Genomic DNA, 24704 nt, shown 5'->3' with positions numbered 1-24704 from the left:
TTTTCTTCAGGAGAGTTCGGCTGGAGCCCTGGGTCATCGACTCCATCTCGTCCAAGCTCGGCCTCCTCCGAGATAGTGCATTCCACCATGAAGTCTGCTAGTACCTGGGCTTTTATTGCCGACCGAGGTCGATAGTCGATGTCGAACTCCGTGAGCTCGACTGCCCACTTCGCTATCCTCCCAGAGGCATCCACTCGATGCAAAACCACCTTGATCGGCTGGTCGGTGAGCAGTATTATGGTGTGTCCCTGAAAGTAAGGTCGGAGCCTCCGAGCTGCAACCAACAAGGCATAAGTTAGTTTCTCTAACTTAGTATACCTGGTTTCGGCATCTCTCAATACTCGGCTTATGTGATAGATCGGTCGTTGAATTTTTGCTTCTTCCTTAATCAGAACTACTGCAAGGGCCACAGGGGAGACCGCCAGGTACAGGAACAACTCCTCTTCAGGCTCGGGCTTTGCCAATAGTGGAGATGAGCTGAGGTAGTTCTTTAGCTTCTCGAACACTTGCTGACATCCAGGGGTCCAACAGAAGTTCTTCGGCTATTTAAGAGTCTGAAAGAAAGGCAGGCACCGCTCGATCGATCTTGAGATGAAGCGATTTAGGGCCGCTACTCTCCCAATAAGGTGCTGAACTTCCTTTATTGATCTTGGGGCGGTCATTTCTTGGATGGTGCGAATCTTTTTCGGATTTGCTTCGATCCCACGCCCCGATACCATAAAGCTCAGGAATTTTTCTGAGGTTACTCCAAAAATGTACTTGGCCGGGTTCAGCTTCATCTTGTATTTTCGGAGGGCACTGAAGGTCTCCTCAAGGTCGACGACGTGGTTCATCGAGGATTTACTTTTTATGAGCATGTCATCCACGTAGACCTCCATGTTGCGGCCAATCTGCTCTTTGAAGATCTTGTTCACCAGCCGCTGATATGTCATCCCTACATTTTTAAGGCCAAAAGGCATGATCCTGTAACAATAAAGGCCACGGTTAGTAATAAAAGTAGTTTTTTCTTCATCCTCTGGCACCATCTGAATTTGATTGTAGCCGGAGAATGCATCCATGAAAGTGAGAAGCTCGGGGCCCGAGATTGCATCCACCAATTGGTCGATTCTGGACAGAGGGTAACTATCCTTCGGGCAGGCTTTATTCAATTTTTTGAAGTCTATGCACATCCTCCATTTACCGTTCGCCTTCTTAACCAGGACCACATTGAAAACCAAGCTCGGATAGTTGACCTCTCTTATGAACCTGGCTTTCAAGAGTTTATCAACTTCCTCGGCTATTGCCATCTATCTTTCTGGTGCATGACTTCGAACTTTTTTCTTCATTGGCCGGTGTTTGGGATCAACAGCCAGACGGTGTTCCATAACCTCAGCATCGATCCCTGGCATGTCCGTCGGAACCCAAGCAAAAACATCTGCATTCTTTTGTAGGAAATCAATAAGTTGTGTCTGCACCTCTTTCCCCAAGCTAGAGCCGATCTTCACCATGTGCTCTTCATTCCCGTCATTCAAAGGAATTGAGACAAGATCTTCCATTGGCCCACCCCGTTCTTCAGTCAGGTCATCACGGGTGTCCAATCCATCAATCGGACAGGGGTCAGGCTGACCACTTCTCTGCAGGGCTATATTATAGCAATGCCTTGCTAGGGCTTGATCTCCTCTAACTTCTCCGATCCCCTGGCTGGTAGAAAATTTCAATTTTAGATGGTAGGTCGATACTACAGCTCGGAGGGCGTTGAGGCTGGGTCAGTCGAGAATTGCATTGTAGGCAGACGGTGTCCTCACCACCAGGAAATCCACCAGTGCTTTGGATTGTTTTGGATACTGACCTGCAACTACAGTCAAAGTTATTACTCCCTCCACTAGCACAGCATCGCCAGTAAACCCTACCAACGGAGAGCTAATCGGCCCTAACCGATCATCAGGGATGGACATTTTTGAGAATGCATCGTAAAACAAAATATCGATCAAGCTTCCACTGTCAACAAGAACGCGGCGTACTCATAATCAGCAATATTTAAAAGAACTACAATCGCATCATTATGGGGGAACTGGATCCCTCGGGCGTCTTCTTTAGTAAAGGTTATAGATCTTTCAGTTTTTTGCCGCTTGGATTGCCTGATCGATCCACTGGCCGCTCCCCTCCGGGGTCCTCCAGAGATGGTGTTAATGATCCCAATTGGAGGCCAATCTCCAGGCTGTTCTTCCCTCCTTGGCGGCTCCCGTTGTGGTAGAGCCCTCGACCGATCCTTTCTACCTTCAGGCCGGCATCAGATGAATCTGTCGACCGCCATTACTGGAGGAGGAGGAGCCTGGGAGGCTGGAGATGAGGCTGGATCTTGTGGAGATCGCTGAGATCTGACTATGGAGGCTGTGGATCGCCTGGTGGATGCCATTCGGGGAGGCATCAGGTGGAGATCTAGTAGTGGAAGGAGAAGAGGATGTCGGAGAAGATGATCGGAGACAGTCCCGTTGAGCACTCCTTTAAGAATAAGGGTACCGCGAAGACACAACGGCCCTTCCTCTAGCACCAATTCTGTTGGTGCAAAATTTCATCGAAGTCAGAGTTGCTGGAGTCGAGATGACCGCGGTCGCCGTCGGGACCTACAAGGGAAGTCTAAACCAGAGTTGGGGGTGCTCCGGCAAGACCCTCCGATGCTCAAGTCAGTACTCTGCTTCAACAGAAATGGAGTGCTCGAGTAGAAATTTTAGCAGAGTTTTGAGATAGAGTTTTTGAGCTTAGAGAAGAACGTATCTGGGGGTCCCTTTTTATAGACAGAGCACGTAACTAATTGACAGCGACTTCTGTAACTGTCTGGTAGTGGGCTGTTCAGAGCCGTCCGGAGTTTGTTACAGAGAGTAGTGGCGTCAGGGGTCATTCAGGGCCATGTGGAGTTTGTTACGGAGAGTAGAGTGGTGTCCGTTGTCGTGACTTGCCAGAGAGTAGTGGAGCCATACAAAATCCATTGCAGAGAGTGGATCAGGGTAGTGGCCATTGTCGTGACTTATCAGAGAGTTCGGACTTGTCGGTTGGAGCTCGACTGGGACATCTGATGGAGTGGAATGGCTCTCTATCCCATCGATCTAGGAGAAGCTCGGATATCTCTGAAGCTACTGACGAGTCTACTGTTGTCGGATACCTTAGGTGCTGATACTACAGATGGGAGTCATCTGCTGTAGAAGCTCGGATGGAGACTTTCCATTGGTGAAGTCCGGTAGGAGTCTGATTGCTAGAGAAGTCCGTCTGGGATTCGCCTGATATGGAAGCTCGTCTGAAGATGATCCACTGGAGAAGTTCGATTTCATGAAGGATTTGGCGGAGGGTCGGCCGGTGATGGACTTCGGATGGCGTTGGGAAGGTTCGGCAGACGTCGGAGATGATCGGTCGTTGTAAGATCCAGCTACCGGAGTCCGTCCGTCGTAGAAGCTCATCCGATATCCATCCGCTATGGAAGTTCGATCAAGGTTTGGTTCTTACAGAAGGATGAAAGGAGACCGCTTATTGTAGAAGCTCGATCAAAGATCGATTATCATGGGAGCTCGGAGTAGCGATCTGGCCGGTGGGTCTTGTCCCGCTGTAGAAGCTCGTCTGGGATCCGGCTACGAAGAAGCTCGACTGAAGTCTACCTGTAATGGAAGTTCGGAAGAGACGTGTTTACAGTAGGGGCTCGAATGGAATTTGCTTATAGTAGAGATCCGGAGTAGACTGTTCGCTGTAGAAATTCAAAATAGACCGCTCGTAGCAAAAGTTCGAAGCAGATCGCTCGCTGTAGGAGTTCGGAGTAGACCGCTCGTAGTAGAAGTTCGGAGCAGACCGCTCGCTGTAGGAGTTTGGAGTAGACCTGCTCGTAGTAGAAGTTCAGAGCAGACCGCTCGCTGTAGGAGTTTGGAGTAGACCTGCTCGTAGTAGAAGTTCGGCTCTCACAGGAGCCCGGTTAGAATTCTGAAGGCGGTCGACCGCCGTAGAAATTCGGATGGAGTCCGATTACTGTAGAAACCTCATTGTCGAAGAAGCTCGGATATTGACGAAGTCCGGAAGGAGTTTGGAGAATAGTTGATCACCGTAGAAGGTCGACTGACAGTGAGGCCTAGAGAGCCTTTGGAGCAGCACAATAGATAGATGGAGAAGCTCATTATCGGAGAAGTCTGGAAGCTCGGACGGTCGGGGGGGGGGTTCAGAGAGACGCCACACAAGGTCGGAAGTCAGAGAAGCCCTGGAAGGGTCGGTCTTTTACAAACTTCGATCGGGAGGTATTTTATACCCAACAACCATCTTCAGCCAGACCATGCTGATTCTCTCACCTATCCCATGCCGAATATTGGATTGACAAATTTCAATGATTTTAGATTGTCAATCTCAGGAAGATGGTCTATAATAAATTTTAATATTTTATTACCAATCTCTAAAAAATATTTTACATCCCTTTCTTAATTTTAGAAAAATAATTCATAAACGCATTCACAGACCCTTGTTTATCAAGAATTTCTCCTATTTGTTCTTCTAAAATGCTCATGAATTGAGTTTTTAGGTTAGAAGTTGAGTTTGAAGTAATGGGTACTGAAAGGATGTTAGTTGATTTTAAATATGTGTACTCAGATGTGACCAAGGGCAATTTCAGTTCTGGAGGAAGTGATTTTAAAGTGGAAGAACCAACTTTTGGGGTGGAAGGGAACAAAACTTTTGGTGAATATATCTTAGGTAACTCATCCACTCTTTTCTCTTCTTCACTTAGATCAGCATCAGTACCAAGCTCAAGTTCTTCTATTGGATTAGCTTCAGTACTAACCTCTTCTTCTAAATTCTCATTTTGGCTAGCATCAGTACTAGCCTCTCTCACCTGGTCTGGATATGGATCCTTAAGAATCCTACCACTTCTAAGCTCAAAAATTGCTTTGGCATTCTCAAATTGGGGATTCTTAGGTGGGACATTAGATTGATGACTTGGTCCAGGTGGTTGGTGGGTGGATGGGTTGTTTCTGAGATTTGATACTGGTTGGCTTGGCAATTGACCTGGTTCTCTCCTCATGGTAGGCTCAACTAACTATCCTATTTGTGCTTCTAATCTAGCGATAGATTGTTGTTAGGTCATAATCAATTATTGAAGTTGATTAAATCTATCGTCGATTAGATTAGTCTGTTAAGGAGGTGGGTATGGTAGTTGATTGTGATATAGTGGCTGGATAGGTTGACTAGGCTGACCTCTAGTGTAGGCATAATTTTGGTATAGAGGCCTACTCTGAAAGTTTTACATAGGAGGAATTTGGGCCTGAGCCTGAGTCTGTTGGAGTCTTCAAGAAAAATTAGGATGGTTCCTCCAGCCTGAATTATATGTGTTAGAAAATGGATCATTGACAGGCTTGGAGTAATCTTGGGCAGCTTGAACTTGTTCTTGGATGAAAGGTAAAAACTGTGCAGCCGTAGGACATTCACTCACATGATGGGCTGGGCTAGCACAGATAGAATAAATCTCCTGATAATTAGAAGGTTGTGTGTATTGCGTAGGAGATTGTTGACCTAGGGTTAGGAACTGATCTATTTTCTGGGCAAGAAGATCGACTTTATCTAATTTTTGGGCTATTAGGTTCAAATTGACCTTAGGACTAGAGTCTATTTGCTTGATCTCAAAAATTTTTATCCACTTTTGGTGAGGGATTGATCTTTCATAGGAAGGTAATGAAGCATGATTGATCGAATTTTTACTCAAAGTTTCAAACAAAGTATAGGTTTCATCCTCACTCTTACTCATAAATGTACCTCCATAAGATGCATCTACCATCTGTCTGTATTGGTCACCTAAACTTTCATAAAAAGCTTGAACAATTTGCCACTTAGATAGACCATGGTGTGGGTATTTTCTAAGAAGTTCCTTAAGTCTCTCCCATGATTCATGAATTTGTTCCCCTGAAAGTTGAGCAAATCTAGTGATGGCTTATCTTATGGTGTTGGTTCGACCTATAGGATAAAATTTCTTAAGAAACTCATGCTGTATTCCAGCCCATGTTCGGATCGATCTTCCTATTGTGCCAAGCTAGTACTTGAAGGAAAAACCGCCTTTTTCCTTGTAGGATCTTCCAGATTTTATCAAATCCGGGGTAGAATAATTAAAAAAAAAAAATTATTCTACATTTATTTTAGATCTAAATCTTTAGATTTAATTTTATTATCTGATATTAATTCTAAAATAAATCTAAAAGCATGAGGAAACATGAAATACCTCAAGGGTAATCTGATTATCCTGTAGATGATCGCAGTAAGCCTGAGGTTCTGATTTAGCCACGCAATCATCTGGCCTCTACCAGTATCCACTCAGGTAGGACCTAGATCATCTTCTCCTCATGACTCTCTGCTCCAAAAATCAAAACTCAATCTGATTAGGAAGATCTTCAAAAGCCTTCCTGAAGTTGGAGCAGTAGCTTGTCGAAAAACTCCTGTAGCCCTTTGTTCAATGCATCACCACGCCTTGATCCTTCACCAGATGGATGCCCAACCTTTTGGGCATGAAGAGGGGAGAGGGAGCACCAGGGAGGATGTGGAGAAGAGGAGGGGTGGTTGGCTTTTGCTAGGTAGGGAGCAGAATCACTTAAACCCTAGGCATAAATAGGGTTTATATAGACCCTGCTACGCTGCGCAGTGGCACATCATTCGACCAATCAAAAAATTCTATTTAATCCAAAAAAATTTTGATTAGTAGAGTGATGTCATCTAATCACATCAGATAAGAACTCCCACCCTCTCTCCTATGTTGACCCTAACATTGGATAAGCACAAGGGAGATGGCGCCCAAGAGTTTATGTTGATCAAGACTCCTCGGAGATGGCGCCCAAGAGTTTATGTTGATCAAGACTCCTCTTGATCTTTATCCACTTAGGGCACAAGCCTTGTCCAATTGTGGCACCCACTTTGGTGCTTATTTTTGGCAGGTGGACACTCCACAAAAAACCTCCAATAACCTCTTGCCAAGTGGCCTTCAGTTTAAGACCCATATGTCAATATTTGACAGATGTCCTAAAATGAAAATGACAGGTGTCAGGAATTAGCAGGTATTGTCTTTAATTCATCTCATGAATTAAGACAAACTTTTTTTGAGCTAGACTGGCTCCAGTCAGACTGAGAGAAACCTTCTCAAGGTTCTCTGGATGAGTCAAAATATATTTGGCTCAATGAAGATAGAAAAGATTGCACGAGGAGAAAGTTAGGCTCAATCGTGTGCTAGCACAATTTCCTTGAACTTAATTGGATCTAATCCAAATCAATTGGGCTATCCCAATTGATGACATCCAGATTCTAACCCTTATTAGTGTGACCCAGTTAGATTCAATTCTGTATGATAATGAGACATGTTGTGATCTTATCATCGACATCATCAAAACTCCTTTCAATGGATCAGAACTCTTCTGATTCAGACAATTAGAATGATCGATCATCAAGATCATTCTAATTGCTCCCAAAATCCATCAGTGACACCTAGCAGTATATGGTGGCAACCCATTAGAACTAAAGATGAACCTCTCGATGTAGCTACCTGTGTGATTGAGTTCCTCTATCATGAGTCCTGACTGAATTAGGGTTAAGGTGAACTCGTCACACCCAACATCAGTCATATGAATCAATCGATCGATCTGAGTTCGATATGAAATCCTAATGAAAAACTCTTTTCCATTATTTCACTTTGCCTTGGCCATGGGCTTAAGGGCTTGATCTTTCGATCATCATAGGACTACTCCTCTCATCTACCGAGGTTGATAGATCCCATCTTGGTGCGACCTAGTTTTTACAATGAATATGCTACAGCCAACATACACCTCAGGATTTCGAATGGCTAAGAGACCAAGTTATGGCGTAGTCAAACTATAACACACTCAAGGTGAGCTGTCGATGCACCTCAGATCAAAGAACTAGACACACAACTGCAGCATCGAGCTTAGTTATTGATGAGAAGGTAGACTTCCTTATGACTGCTCGAGGTGGTTATGCTCAGTACTCTCATTCTCAATGAATATCTGTACTCTCGCTCCGGTATCTCCACATCGTAGACTTAAGACACATCTATCTTAAGAAAGCAATCGTACACCAACTTTCTGGATCGATCACCATCCTCGTGATGATCCTATGGTCAGGAGCTGTTTATGAGTTAGTTATGTAAATTCATACCTTAAATTTTCAACTCTTGAAAATATGAATTGACATTCCTACTAACTCAAAGAATGTATCACAAATACAATGTACCCAATGTAATAGATGAATAACCCATTTATTGATTTATAGTCAAAATTATAAATTTGTCCTTAGATTTGTACAGGAATGTGTCAGCCAATCTGACATCTAAGGCACACATCTAACAAACTCCCACTTGACCTAATGTCAATTAGCTACATATCTAAGTCCCATCTTCTCAAGGTGGGCTTCGATCTTTTGCTGGCCTAATGGCTTTGTCAGCAGATCTGCCACATTATCTATGGAGTCGACTCTCTTAACCTCGACATAATCTTTTTCGAGGTAATCATGGATCAAATAGAATCATCGCTCGATATGCTTGGACTTCTGATAAGACCTTGGCTCCTTAGCTAGGGCTATGGAATCATTATTGTCATAGTAAAGAGGGATGGCATCCGATGACATCACTCCAAGTTTCGCGACAAACTTCTTATACCAGAATGGCTCCTTCCCTGCTTTCGATGCAGCAATATACTTTGCCTCCATGGTGGAATCTGCAATCATCATCTGCTTGGAACTCTTCCAGCTAACTACACCACTATTGCAAATGAACAGACTCCCAGATGTTGACTTTCGATCATCTATATCAGACATAAAGTCTGAGTCTGTATATCGCTGAATCTGGAGTTCTCCATTCTCAAAAACTAGAAACATATCCTTAGTCCTTCTCAAGTATTGCTCCTTGAATTAATTTTGATGATTACAAAGTATTTGAGGGGATTACTAATGATCTTGGCTTGAAAAAAGACTTATTGCATTTCAGGGGCAAAATCATAATTTCATCAATACCTGATTCAGAAGCCTCAAGAACAAGAACAAAAGACGTGCAGTCTACTGAAGAAAATTTTAATATTTTTGAAAGTATATTTTACAAGAAAATTAATTTTTTATTTTTGAGTCGACCCCATGAGTCGACTCATGGCTTAAAGAGCTGAATGGCACGCTGAAATTTTGGATGGCACTCTCTGTGAGTTGACTCTATGAGTCGACCCATCGGCATGAGTCGACCTTATGAGTCGACCTCTGCTGCTTTTAGGCCAAATTTACAGAATCATTATTTTCTATTATTTTTCATAGAGGTCAACCCCATGAGTCAACCCATGAGCATGAGTCGACCCTATGAGTCGACCTCTGTGACGGGAAAGTTCTACAACGGCTAGTTTTTAACCCGTTTCAATTACATTTAATGCTCATTTAATGTGCTCTAATGGCTCTATTTCAGCCCAGATTGCTCTCCACCATTATTTGAAGATATATATAGGGACTTAAAAGAGGGAATCAGATATATACAGAGAAAAAGAGAAGGGTTTTAAAAGAGGATTTCAAGCACACTTTTCAGCCCTAAGCAAGAGCCCACTCAAGGCATTCAAGAAGCTTTTAATTCAAGTTCACCAACTCCTCAAGTGCTCATTCAAGTCTCCAACCACCTTGAGAAAATCAGAAAGAGTCTTCTTCTATTTGAGTAAAATGTATTTAAAGCTTCATTCGCTCATTAAAGGAGCTTCTTTTGTATTTTCTATACTGTTAATTGCAATACTCTTTTTGAGTTATTATTTTTATTTTGGAAGGATTTCAAAACGTGAAAAGATTGATCCAAACCTTGAATCAGATTGTATTGGATTGGCTTGTACCCAAAAAATAAGTGGACTAGCTTGGGATAGCTAGAGTTGGAGTTTTTGACGAGTGTATTCAAGTTGAATACAAGTTAGTGGATTGAAATTCTCAAGTAGGAGCTTGGGGAGTGGATGTAGGTGCAAGATTGGTACCGAACCACTATAAATCTTCTTATTTGTGTTGTGCTTAATTGCTCTTCTTTAGAACTTCTTTATTCTCTTGCATTCTTGCATTCAACCATTAGCCTTGAATCAATTACACTCTCCTTACTTATCTTGCTATTGTTAAATAATCTTCATAAGTTGAATGTTAAGTTTAAAAGTTTTAGAAACCCAATTCACCCCCCCTCTTGGGTTGCATAGCTGGGCAACAAGTGGTATCAGAGCCCGGTGCTCTAGCCCTACTCTGATCTAACCAATCAAAGAGCTAAAGATCTATGGCAACTCAAGTTGGCACTTCTCTAGCCGAGGGGCAGTCCACTAACCGACCTTCACTTTTCAATGGGTCCAACTATACCTATTGGAAAGCTCAGATGAAAATCTTCATTCAAGCACTCGACTATGATATGTGGAGTATCGTAGTAAATGACCCTCACACACCCACTAAAATTATTGATGGTGTAGAATCAGCCAAATCCGAAAAGGATTGGTATGAGGTTGATAAGAAAATGGCCCAACTAAATGCTAAAGCTATGAATATTTTGTATTGTGCACAAGATGCTAATGAATTCAATCGTATTTCAATATGCATGTCTACTAAGAAAATATGGGATAGATTAGAAGTAACTCATGAAGGAACCAATCAAGTGAAAGAATCCAAAATTAACATGCTCATGCATAAATATGAACTTTTTAAAATGGAGCATGATGAATCTATAACTGAAATGTTTACCCATTTTATTGATATTATAAATGGTCTGAAAAGTCTTGGTAAGTCCTATTCTAACAGTGAGCTCGTAAGAAAGATTCTCAGGTCCTTACTAAGAACTTGGGAAGCCAAAGTGACCGCTATCCAAGAAGCCAAAGATCTGAATATCCTACCTTTGGAAGAGCTTCTTGGATCACTAATGACACATGAGCTGAGCATGAAATAATATCAAGAGGAAGAAGTCAAAAAGAAGAGAACAATCGCCCTCAAATCTACAGCTCAACTTGGTGAAGAAACTGATGATACCAAAAATGAAGAGTAGGATGAAGAGATGGCTCTCATCACCAGAAGGTTCAAGAAGTTTTTGAGGAAAAGGAAATAAGGAATGAGGAAGAGGCCACTCACAAAAGGGGAACATAGCAAAGAAAAGGATAAAGACCAACCCCTTATCTGCTATGAATGCAAGAAATCGGGACACTTCAAGTCTGAATGCCCACAACTAAAGAAGGGTCCCAAGAAGTACAAGAAGAAGGCCATGATGGCTACTTGGAGTGGAAGTGATGACTCAAGCTTCGAAGAAGAAGACTCAAATGAACAAGCCAACTTGTGCTTTATGGCACATGAAAATGAGGTAAATTTTGAAACTCCTAGTGACTTTACCTTTGAAGAACTTTATAAAGCTTTTTATGATTTAATTGATGAACTAAAGAAATTAGGGGTAAAGAACAAAGATCTAAAATCAAAAAATCAATCTTTACTAAAACAAAATGAGAGCATTTCAATTGAAAAATCTATCCTATTTCAAGAAAATCAAAATTTAAAGAATAAAATTACCAAGCTAAAACTAATAGTTGAAAAATTCACCTTAAGTTCTAATAAACTTAATATGATTCTTGAAAATCAAAAGGCCGTATATGATAAGGCTGGACTTGGCTACAACCCCTTAAGGAAACAAAAGCTTCTCAAGAATATCTATGTAAACTCTTCAAACAATAAGTTTTCAAACATTACTTGCTTCAAATGTGGTAAAGTAGGTCACAAGTCGTACACTTGTCTCTCTAATAATTTCTTAAACTCAAATGTAAAAAAAATATGGGTTCTAAAAGGAACCACTATGACTAACCAAAGAGGACCCAAGAAAGCTTGGGTACCTAAAACAAAAACTTGACTTTTGTCTGCAGGTGTGTCTAGCATCCCAAGGAGCAAACAGAAAATGGTATCTTGATAGCAGATGCTCGAGACATATGACTGGTGATGAATTTCAATTCATCACACTTGATGCTAAGAATGGAGGGATGGTTACCTTTGGAGATAATGGTAAAGGAAAGATCATCGATATAGGTAACATTGGTATCACTTCCTCCAAGTTTATTGAAAATATTTTGTTAGTAGATGGTTTAAAACATAATTTATTAAGCATCAGTCAATTTTGTGATAAAGGATATAAAGTTATTTTTGAGTCTTCTGTCTACATTGTAACTAGTCCTATTAATGAAGGTATTAAATTTGTTGGGCATAGACATGGCAATGTTTATATGATAGATTTAAATGATCTATCCAAAATAAACATGCAATGCCTAGTATCTTTGAATGCCAAGATTAATGAAACTAGTTGGCTTTGGCATCGTAGGCTTGCACATATTAGCATGCACTCACTTTCAAAACTCATTAAGAAGGAATTGGTTATTGGTTTACCCAAATTAAATTTTGAAAAGGATAGAATTTATGATGCATGCCAACTAGGTAAACAAACAAGAGTCTCATTCAAATCTAAAAACATTGTTTCAACTTCTAGGCCATTAGAACTATTGCATATGGATTTATTTGGACCTACTTGAACTACTAGTCTAGGAGGAAAATGATATGGTTTTATAATTATTGATGATTTCTCTCATTTTACATGGGTTTTCTTTTTGGCACACAAAGATGAAACTTTTCAAGTTTTCTCTAAATTTTATCGAAAAGTCACAAATGTGAAAGATTTTTCGATTCAAAATATTCAAAGTGATCATGAAACTAAATTTGAAAATCAAGATTTTGAAAAGTTTTATGATGAAAAAGGAATAGGCCATAATTTTTCAGCACCTAGGACACCCCAACAAAATAGGGTAGTAGAAAGAAAAAATAGAACCCTTGAAGAAATGGCCCGTACCATGCTATGTGAAAGCAACCTTCTAAGATATTTTTGGACGGAAGCTATTAACATAGCATGTTACATATTAAATCATGCTTTAATTAGATAAATTTTAAAGAAAACTCCCTATGAGCTTTGGAAAGGAAGAAAACCAAACATTGCATATTTTCATATTTTTGATTGCTAATGTTTTGTGTTAAATAATGGTAAAGAAAGACTAGGAAAGTTTGATGCAAAATTTGATGAAGTAATTTTTCTTGGTTACTCATCTTCTAGTAATGCTTTTAGAGTTTTTAACAAAAAAATCTTAGTGGTAGAGAAGTCAATACATATTGTCTTTGATGAAACTAACGATCTCCCTTCAAGGAAGAATGAAGGTTTTGATGATGCAGATCCTCTTATAGAAGGGATGAAGGAGATCACTCTAAAAGATTCAACAATTCAAGATGATAAAGAACATGAAGACAAACAAGATGAGGAAGGTGAAGAACGACAAGAACAACCTCAAAGTATAAATAATCTACCTAAAGAATGGAGGTATGATCACAATCACCCCAAGAAACTAATCATTGGTGATCCTACACATGGAGTAAGAACTCGTTCTTCTCTTAAAGATACATTTAATCATTGTGCTTTTGTCTCTCATCTTGAACCTAAAACTATAGATGAAGCTGAAAAAGATTATAATTAGATTAATGCAATGCAAGAAGAACTTAATCAATTTGAAAGAAATAATGTATGGACCTTAGTATCAAGACCTAAAAACTACTCAATAATTGGCACAAAATGGATATATAGGAATAAATTGGATGAACATGGAAATGTGATAAGAAATAAGGCAAGATTAGTTGCAAAAGGTTATAATCAAGAAGAAGAAATTGATTTTGATGAGACCTTTGCACCTGTTGCTAGATTAGAGGCAATTAGACTTCTACTTGCTTATGCTTACTTTATAAAATTTAAATTATTCCAAATAGATGTCAAAAGTGCCTTTTTAAATGGATATATTGCTAAAGAAGTCTATGTAGAACAACCCTCAGGTTTTGAAAATCATGCTTTTTCCAATCATGTCTTTAAATTAAATAAAGCTCTATATGGTTTGAAACAAGCACCCAGGGCTTGGTATGAAAGGCTAAGCAAATTTCTACTTAATAATAGCTTTTCAAGAGAAAATGTAGACACAACACTATTCATCAAAAGAAATCAAGATAATATATTAGTTATACAAATATATGTTGATGATATTATTTTTGGGTCTACTAATGAAATTCTTTGTCAAGATTTTGCAAAGCTCATGTAGGGGGAGTTCGAGATGAGCATGATGGGAGAACTTACATTCTTCCTCAGACTCCAAATCAAACAAACAAAGGAAGGAATCTCCATCACCCAAAGCAAGTACACAAGAGAATTACTTAAGAGATTTGGAATGGAGAACTCCAAACCAATTGGCACACCCATGAGCCCAACATGTAAGCTTGACAAGGATGAAGAAGGTAAGAGTGTAGACTTAAAATTTTATAGAGGCATGATTGGTTCTCTATTATATTTAACTGCTAGTAGACCTGATATCATGTTTAGTGTTTGTCTGTGTACTCAATTTCAATCAAATCCAAAAGAATCACACTTGAATGCTGTTAAAAGAATCTTTAGATATTTAAATGGTACACAAACTCTAGGATTATGGTATTCTAAGGACTCATTAATTGACTTAATAGGATATTCTGATGTCGATTTTGTTGGATGTAAATTAGATAGAAAAAGTACTAGTGGAACTTGCCAATTTTTTGGAGTTAATCTAATCTCTTGGTTTAGCAAGAAATAAAATTCGGTAGCACTGTTTACAGTCGAGGCCGAATACATTACAGCCGAAAGTTGTTGTGCTCAAATCTTGTGGATTAAGCAACAACTCGAAGACTTTGGTATCAAACTTAATGAAACACCCATAAGATGTGATAACACTAGTGCTATAAATCTCACTAAAAATCCAATTCAACATTCTAGGTCAAAACATATTGAAATCAGGCATCACTTCATAAGAGAACATGTCCAAAATAAAGACATAATTCTTGACTATGTTTGTACTGAAAAATAATTAGCTGACATCTTTATCAAAGCTTTAAGTGAAGATAGATTTTATGAAATCAGGAGAGAACTAAAAATTCTTGATCCATCTGCTTAGGTGTCTCTCTGATTTCAAGATATCAACACCAAAAATTCTTTTACCTTAATTCTCATCTCTTGAGCTCAATCGCCCAAAATAATCATTCTCATAATCAATTTTTGGGTATACATCCTTTTCATAATATTTCAATTTTTTTCGAAATTGATTCATCATTTTTTTGAATTTCTCTGTGCCATGAGTCGACCCCCAGGATCGACCCTAGGGTAAACTTATAATTTTTAATCAAATCATTCGGGCGCTTCCTTTTGTTGAAAACTTCCCTTGAGCTGACCCAACTCCTCATCTTCTTCCTTCCACCAAGCCAAAAGACCCCCCTCTCTTCTTTCTCAAACCCAAGTTCTTCCCCAAAAACTCTTCTCCCACTATCTCTCACTCTCAAAATCACCCTCTTAGAACCAAGCTCCTCCCTTTCTTTCTTCATCTTTTGGAGCGAGTAGAGCTTGCCCTAGATTTTACTCGTCTTCTCCAAATCGGCACTCCTCCTCTCCAAAATCCTTTCCCTTCCCCTAAAAACCTTCTATCTCTCTACACATTTGATCTCCTAAGATCCTTGCTAGCTCTGGTTGTGGAAATGGCTCCGAAAATGAAGCTTCCTCAAAGGAGAAAATCAGTCCGTGGGTTGGAAGAGGGTGTGTGCTGGAAAAGACAGGCAACCGAGACCTCGTCAGCTTCAATCTCTGCTCCGGCATCTGCTTCAGCTACATCTCAGTCTCCAATAAGCCCCAGGAAGATTCTCCTCTCCGATAGGAAGGTAAAGCCCGACAAAAATATTGATTTCAGATTTTTTGAAAAGGAAGAGTTTTCTATCAGATCAAAAATTAAGGATCAAGGTTGGGAATTCTACTGCTCACTTAAAGAAAATACCTATGTGGATCTTGTTAGGGAATTTTATCTGAATATGGAATATGGAAATGAAACAGTAAAATCCACAGTAAAAGGTATAGAGATTAGCCTTGATCCTATGCTTTTGGGGAAAATTCTTCATCTACCCTGTGAGGGATACACAAACATGGAACTCCCAGTTAAGGAGGAGGGAATTAATGTGATTCTAAGAAGAACCTTCTCGGGAAGCCTAAATAAATTAGAGGCCAAGATCCTTTCCATTGAGATGAGGATACTACACCAAATGGTAACTAAGTTATTCTTCCCTAGAAGTGGTAGACATGATCTCCTCTCAGGCCGAGACATCTGCATTATGTATCATGTTGTTACTCAAACCCCCCTGAACCTCCCAGAATTAATGATTGAAGCTATGAGAGAGACCCTGAATAGGTCCAAGGCACATTTGCCTTTCGACATGGCTCTCACTTTAGTATTCAGGAGATTTGGAGTTAGCTTTGAGGGGGAGGCAGTAGCTAGGCTTTCTCACTCCGACACTATCAACCGTCATACTCTACACCGCATGGGATTTTTCAAGACTAATGGTGGTTGGACAAAGGGTGTGGAAGAGAGAGCTGAGGGCAGAGCAGAGGAGGAAGGTCCTTCATCACCTCTCCATGATCATAGGGCTGTATCTCCAGACATTCAGTTTATTTTTGACCATGAGGCTGGGCCATCAGAGTCTATGAGGAGGCACACTTCAGTCCAGCAGTCGAACAGTAGAGCACATCCCTCAGAGATCAGATTGGCTGATCACCAAATAGAGATGATATCTCAGTGCGTAGCTTCCATACTATCTCGTCAGATGGGTACTTCAGCTGTTGCTCAGGGATCGACATCACACGATGTATCTTATCAGTCACTGACCCCCACATCTCCACTGTATTCCAGATGATTTCTGATCAGTCAGTTCGCATCGAGTAGCTTGAGGGTTGTGTAGTGAGACTGACTGCCAGAGTATTCGACTTGCAGAGGCAAGTGCTGGCTCTGGCCCATCCACAGCCACATGAGGACATCACTGAGGTTTCAGACCTATCTACAGAGGCAGCCAGACTGCGAGGAGTCTTGGAGAGTGAGTTTGATTTTCTGAGGAGAGAGATCAGAGGCTCTAGTGAGCATGTTTCCACTCAATTCACTGCACTGCTACAATCTGTTTCTAGAGCCTTAAACCTTCTGGACACTATCAGACTATCACTTGTAGCACAGTCCTTTGCTTCACAGCCTTCAGGATCCTCTCACCCCTCCACTTGTGCTGGCACCTCTACCCGTGGCAGAGGCAGACGCGGTCAAGGTCGAGCCCATGGTCGTGATCCTTTATCTCCTCATCCCATTTCTGACTTATCAGACTCCGTTCCATCCAGTCATGATATCTACTAGATCTAGTGTAGTCTGTCTTTTCTTTAGTTTTTGTCTAGGATGTGTAATGCAATGTTGACTGTTTGACTTTTGGATAGTTTCTATCCATGTCTTTTGTATTCTGAGTCAACACCTTATGTATTAAAACATCTTTGTACTCTAAGATCTTTTGAATATATATATATATATCCTTTGTCCTTCAATAAATATCTCTAAATGTGATCAACTTGAATTACTTTTAAATTGTGAAACACTTGCATAGCTATATCTTTTCAATGAATATATCTTTTACGATTGCTAATATTAAAGGGGAGTAAAGCAATAAGCAATACAAAACAAGTAATTAAAGAAAGAAGCTAAAGAACTAAAATTGATCCCATCAAAAGCAAGGAATAGAAAATATATTCAAAAACAAAAAAAAACAAAAAGGGGGAGTAGAGAATCTCAATTGATACTGTCAAAAAGGAGGAGTAGAGAATCAAGATTGATGAGATTGAGCAAAGCAATAAGAGCAGTAAAGATTGATCATTAAGATTGAGCAAAGCAATAAGAGCAGTAAAGATTGATCATTAAGATTGAGATTGAGCAATAAGAGCAATACAGATTGAATTATAAGCAAATTTTAAATTTATAAGCAAAGTTCAGATTTTTAGCAAATTTCAAATCTGTCTTAAAACTGCTTATGATGCATTTCGTTCCAATACTTGGCTATGATATTTAAGTAATGCATCTTTATCAATTTGAAATTCATGTTCAATGCTTTATATATGCTTTTGCTCAAGTATTTTGTCATCACCAAAAAGGGAGAGATTGTTGCTCCTTTAATTGATTTTGATGATTACAAAGCGTTTGAGGAGATTACTAATGATCTTGGCTTGGAAAAAGACTTATTGTATTTCAGGGGCAAAATCATAATTTCATCAATACCTGATTCAGAAGCCTCAAGAACAAGAACAAAAGACGTGCAGTCTACTGGAGAAAATTTTAACATTTTTCGAAGTATATTTTGCAAGAAAACCAAGTTTTTATTTTTGAATCGACCCCATGAGTCGACTCATGGCTTAAAGAGCTGAACGGCATGTTGAAATTTTGGCTGGCACTCTCTGTGAGTCGACCCATCGGCATGAGTCGACCCTATGAGTCGACCTCTACTGCTTTTAGGCCAAAATTATAGAACCATTATTTTCTGCTATTTTCCACAGAGGTCGACCCCATGAGTTGACCCATGAGCATGAGTCGACCCTATGAGTCGACCCCTGTGACGGAAAAGTTCCGCAATGGCTAATTTTTAACCCATTTTAATTGCATTTAATGCTCATTTAATGTGCTCTAACGGCTCTATTTCAGCCCAGATTACTCTCCATCATTATTTGAAGATATATATAGGGACTTAAAGGAGAAAATCAGATATATATAGAGAAAAAGAGAAGGGTTTCAAAAGAGAATTTCAAACATACTTTTCAGCCCTAAGCAAGAGCCCACTCAAGGCATTCAAGAAGCTTTCAATTCAAGTTCACCAACTCCTCAAGTGCTTATTCAAGTCTCCAACCACCTTGAAGAAATCAGAAAGAGCCTTCTTCTATTTGAGTAAAGTGTATTTAAAGCTTCATTCGCTCATTAAAGGAGCTTCTTTTGTATTTTCTGTGCTGTTAATTGCAATACTCTTTTTGAGTTATTGTTTTTATTTTGGAAGGATTCCAAAATGTGGAAAGGTTGATTCGAACCTTGAATCAGATTGTATTGGGTTGGCTTGTACCCAAAAAATAAGTGGACTAGCTTGGGATAGCTAGAGTCGGAGTTTCCGACGAGTGTATTCAGGTTGAATACAAGTTAGTGGATTGAAATTCTCAAGTAAGAGCTTGGAGAGTCGATGTAGGTGCAAGGTTGGCACTGAACCACTATAAATCCTCTTGTTTGTGTTGTGCTTAATTGCTCTTCTTTAGAACTTCTTTATTCTATTGCATTCTTGCATTCAACCATTAGCCTTGAATCAATTACACTCTCCTTACTTATCTTGCTATTGTTAAATAATCTTCATAAGTTGAAAGTTAAGTTTAAAATTTTTAGAAACCTAATTCACCCCCCCCCTCTTGGGTTGCATAGCTGGGCAACATCAAGTACTTAAGGATACATTTCACAGAAGTCCAGTGCTCTTCATCTGGATTCGACTGATATCTGCTTGTGACACTCACAGCATGGACTATATCAGGTCGGGTACATAGCATGGCATACATGAGGCTCCCTATTGCTGAAGCATAAGGGATTTTGCTCATCCGTTCAATCTCCTCAGGTGTGCTTGGGCACATCTTCTTGGAGAGATGAATGCCATGTCTAAAAGGTACTAAACCTCTTTTGGAGTTTTTCATGCTAAACTTTTTTAGCACCTCCTCTATGTACATCTTCTGTGAAAGTCCCAGCATCCTATTTGGTCTATCTCTATAGACCTTAAAATCCAGTATCGGTACAGAATTTCACCGACGTCGGAGAAGCTGGAGTTGAGGAGATCGCGTCCGCCGTCGAAACCTACAAGGGAAGTCTAAACCGGAGTTGGGGGTGCTCCGGCAAGACCCTCTGACGCTCAAGTCAGTACTCTACCTCAACAAAAATGGAGCACTCGAATGGAATTTTAGCAGAGTTTCGAGATAGAGTTTAGAGCTTAGAAAAAAATGTATCTGGGGGTCCCTTTTATAGACGGAGAGCGTAACTGATTGATAGCGACGTCTGTAACTGCCTGGTAGTGGGCCGTTCGAGGCCACGTGGAGCTTGTTACGGAGAGTAGTGATGTCAGTGGGCCGTTCAGGGCCACGTGGAGTTAGTTATGGAGAGTGGAGTGGTGTCCATTATCGTGACTTACCAGAGAGTGGTGGGGCCACATGGAATCTATTACAGAGAGTGGAGTGATGTCCGTTGTCACGACTTGCCGGAGAGTTTGGACTGGATGGCTGAAGCTCGGCTAGGATGTCTGATGGAGCGGACTGGCTCTCTGTCTCAGCAATCTAAGAGAGGCTCGAATATTTTCGAGGTTGCTGATGAGTCCACTGTTGTTGGGTGCCTTGGGCACTGATGTTGCAGGCGGAAGTTATCTGCTATAGAAGCTCGGATGGGGACTTTCTGTTGGAGGGGTCCGGTTTCATGAGGAATCCAGCAGAGGATCGACTGACAGTGGAGTTCGGATGGCATTGTGGAGGTTCGTTTGTTGGAGGAGTCTTGAGGACACTGTGGAAGGTCGAACATTGGAGGAGTCCGGGATTCAATTCTATTGTAGAAGTTCAGACGGAGTCCGGCTCTTATTGGAGTCTGGGTGAAGTCTGATTATTGTAGAAGCTCGGACGAAGACCAATTATCGTGGAAGCTTGGATGGAGACTTATCATTGTAGAAGCTCGGATAAAGTCTGCTTGCAATAGAAGTTCGGAGTAGAGATCCGACTGGTGGAGCCTGTCTGTTATAGAAATTCATCTGGAATCCATCCGTTGTAGAAGTTCGGTTGGGATCCGGCTCTTGTAGGAGCTCGGATGAAATTCGGAAGGTGGTCGACCATCGTAGAAATTTGGATGGAGTCTGGTTACTGTAGAAGTCATACTGTTGGAGAAGCTCGAACATTGACGAAGTCCGAAAGAAGTTCGGAGTAAAGTCATTCATAGCTGGAAGAAGTCTGGAAGAAATTTGGAGGATAGTCGATTACTATAGTAAATCGGCTGATAGTGAAGCTCAGAAAGCATTTGGAGTAGCCCGGTAGATGAATGGAGGAGCTCATTATCGGAGAAGTCCGGATGGTATTATGGAAGCTCGGACGATCGAGGGAGTTCAGAAAGATGCCGCACAAGGTCGGAAGCTGGAAGAGCCTTAGGAGGGTCGGCCTTTTACGAACTTCAACTGGGGGTATTTTATACCCAACACCAGTCCCCCTACTTTCGAGTTCGAGTTTCGAATGAAGAAAGTACAGAAAAATTTTTACAACCAAAGTTGCCTCCCTCAATTTTCATACTCGATTGTTTCCAGATATTTTGGCGTTTGGAGTGCTGGTGCTGGAGTCCTTTCAAATCGAGGCGATCCGAAAAGATTTTTTTCAGAATTCTCTCTGGAGCGTTGCTCTAGGTACGGTGCAATAATGATTCTGTCAATTGTCAGCCACCTTCAGTCGCCTGTTATGATGAGTGGTACACGTGGTGGTTGTAGATCGGCCAGAGGAGATCTGTGATCATTATTGCGCCAGACCTCATCACCTATTTAAACCCGCCTCCCTCCTTCAGGGGTCTCACTTTGCCTGAGAGTTTCTTCGGTCCCTCCTTCCTGAGAGTTTCGTTCTTCCCAGCATCCTTCTCGACCTTAGGCATTCTTCGAGTCATCCCCATCTCTGCATCTCTGCATCCTTCGGACCAGCCTAGGTTAGTTCCAGAACTCCCCAAAATCTTAGTTCTGTAGATGAACCTCATCCGATCTTTGTACCAGACACCATCCCCAGCTCTCTGACTTCGGAGGAACTCTCACTGATTAGGATTCAGTATGGGATTCCTCTGAAGTACGAGCTGGAGCTTCTTGGGCCGACTGATCGGGCTAGCATCCCTCCTCCTGGTCGCTTCTGCTTATATCAGGAAGCTTTCCATGCTGGGCTTCGACTTCCACTTTCCCTTTTTTCGTGGCTCTATTTCTAAGCTGTGCCGATCTTCTTTCGTTGCAAATATGGACGCACAAGAGGAAAGGTGCCACAACTTCTGGGTTGGCAAAGAAGGCGAGGGTAGAAGAGACAGATTCGGCCGTGCTTCGCCATGATTGCCCGAGCCCGTGGTTGTGGTACATCTTTGACCATGAGTACTTTTCGATCCCGTGGAAAGGGAAAGCAGAAGGGGGACTGAAAGAAAAAGTTAAGTACTTAAAGCAATCCTCGATGATGGCTGGAATCGAGAGTTCGAAGTCTGAAGAAGCCGAGCTTCTTTAGAGTTTTTTTACCTTTTATTCTTCCATGTATTCTTTTCCTTTTTTGTCGTTTTTCTTTTTTGGCCTTCAAAGGTTTTATAATGCACACTTTACTAATGAAATAAAAAGGAATTTTTTTCATTACCTTGTCCATTCTTGCATTAAGTTGTCATTTACCGAGCTTCTTTTATCTTCTGTCTTATTCGATGTCGATGTTGTTCGAAGGTTCCTGATCATCGCCGTGTTGATTTGCCCTTTTTGTCCATGACCGAAGATCTTTTCGAGGCCATTTGAGTTTGATGCTTCCTCTCGATGCTCGAGCTTGGGGGCCCAAACTTCTTGTTACCTTGAGGAAGTCGATTTTCTCCTGCCAGTGTTGGGTTTCCTCTTAGAGACTGAGAGTTTTTGACAAGAGTCTCCTTCCTTATTGAGACGAGATTCCTTGTATCTTTGATGTAGTTTATTTTTCTCTTATCACTGGCGTAGCTCGTCGCTTTCCCTTTTTCTCTTCTCTTTTTTTTTTATGTTCGAGTGAGGGTTTTCCCTTTGCTTTTAACGGGGTTGTAGGGGTGTAGAGGAGCCGTTGAGGAGGCTTTCCTCCTCGTTCGGTCTTGAACGATCAGATCTTTGTATCAGGATGAGGTTCTCCTCTTATTTCCGACACAGTCAAATTCAGCTCATGTTAGGATGAGGTTCTCCTCCTATTCCTAATAGGGCTGTAGGGGTACGTAAGGGCCGTTGCAAGAGCCTCTCCCCCCATCCGATCTCTAAATAATCGGACCTTCGACATTGCTCATGTTAGGATGAGGTTCTCCTCCTGTTCCTAACATGACTGTGGGGATGCATAAGGGCCGTTGCAAGGGCCTCTCCCCCCATCCGGTCTCTAAATAATCAGGCCTTCGACTTTGCTCATGTTAGGATGAGGTTCTCCTCCTGTTCCTAACATGGCTGTGGGGGCACATAAGGGCCATTGCAAGGGCCTCTCCCCCCATCCGGTCTCTAAACAATCGGGCCTTCGACTTTGCTCATGTTAGGATGAGGTTCTTCTCCTGTTCCTAACATGACTGTGGGGGTGCATAAGGGCCGTTGCAAGGGCCTCTCCCCCCATCCGATCTCTAAATAATTGAGCTTTCGTTTGTGTCGGGATGAGATCCTCCTCTTGTTCCTGACACGTTTAGTTTCGATTGTCTAAAGGAGCTACTCCCTGTCGTTACAAGCTCATGCCAAAAGAAAAGATATGCGAATATGAAAAAAACTTTTATTTAAGGCAAAGTTATTGGTAATACATTCGTAGATTTTTTGAATCCCATAGTCGCGGAAGGTTTGCTCCCTATCGGGGTCCTCCAGAGATGGTGTTGATGATCCTGATTGGAGGCTGATCTTTAGGCTGTTCCTCCCTCCTTGGCGGCTTCGATTGTGGTAGGGCCCTCGACCAATCTTTTTTACCTTCAGGCCAGCGTCGAATGAATCTGTCGAGCCGACCTCATCTGATGAGCTCCTCGATCTCGTCTCGAAGCTGAATACACTCCTCTGTGTCATGGCCGTGGTTATGATGATAGAGGTAGAACTTGTTAGGGTTGTGCTTCTTGGGGTGTGTGCGCATCCTTTCCGGCCTTGGCAGCTGCATCCTGACCTCCATCAGCACTTGAGCTTTTGGAGCATTGAGGGGGGCGTAGCTGTGGAATCTTCTTGGGGGAGAGCTCCATCGAACCCTGCAGTCCGGGCTCCTCTCCTACAAGCTCGGGGGGGAGTTCGGACATGCTTGTGTCCGGAAAGAGTTTGAGAACGTGGCTGAGCTTCACTCGATCTTTTTCAATGCGGACTTGCTGGAGTCACCCGCCTGCCACTCATTCGTGGCCTCCTCATCTTTAATCTTGAAGGCTTCCTCTGCTCGGGCATATCCTTCGGCCCGAGCCAGCAAATCAGTGAAGTTCTGGGATACTTCTTTTTCAGGAAAAATAGAAGATCGTTCTTTTGAAGATCGCTCTTCAGGGCGGCTATTGCAACTGACTGGTCCAAGTTACAGACCTCCAATGTGGCAGCGTTAAAATGATTAACGTAAGTTCGGATGAATTCTCTCTCTTTTTGCTTGATGCTGATGAGGGACTCCGAACCTCTCCGGGGATGCTGGCTGCTGACAAAATGAGCAACAAACTGGTGGCTCATCTGATCAAAAGAGAAGAAAGTTCCTAGCTTTAGTGCCGAGTACCAATTTCTTGCTGCTCCCTTCAAGATAGATGGGAAAGCTCAGCACATGATGGCATCTGGCGTGCCATAAAGCAGCATCATTGTTTGAAAGGCCTCTAGGTGGTCAACCAGATCTGAGGTCCCATCGTAGCTCTAAAATTGGGAGAGCTTGAAGTTTGGCGGGATTGGTTCTTGCATAATCATATGAGAGAAAGGAGGGTCAGTACAAATGTCCTCATAGTAAGCAAGGGGAGCATGGCGGAGCTCTTCGATTGGCCGGTTCATCTCCTAGAACCTTTGATCCAGGAGATCCTCTCGACTGCGAATCTTGAGGATCTTCTGGCAGAGTGGAGGTA

General features: G+C 41.6%; 1 non-coding gene across 1 annotated transcript; it reads left to right on the top strand.

Moving 5' to 3' along the window:
• The first annotated feature begins 5834 nt into the window (after positions 1-5834).
• On the top strand, positions 5835-5941 carry LOC114913699 (small nucleolar RNA R71). The gene has a single exon (XR_003799611.1). It is a non-coding gene; the product is annotated as a small nucleolar RNA R71 (small nucleolar RNA).
• Positions 5942-24704: the final 18763 nt, after the last annotated feature.

This window comes from Elaeis guineensis, chromosome 8 (assembly GCF_000442705.2).
Source record: "Elaeis guineensis isolate ETL-2024a chromosome 8, EG11, whole genome shotgun sequence".
NCBI classification, from domain to species: Eukaryota; Viridiplantae; Streptophyta; class Magnoliopsida; order Arecales; family Arecaceae; genus Elaeis; species Elaeis guineensis.
Note: the sequence above shows the minus strand (reverse complement) of the source record. Positions and strands in the feature narration are given on the sequence as shown.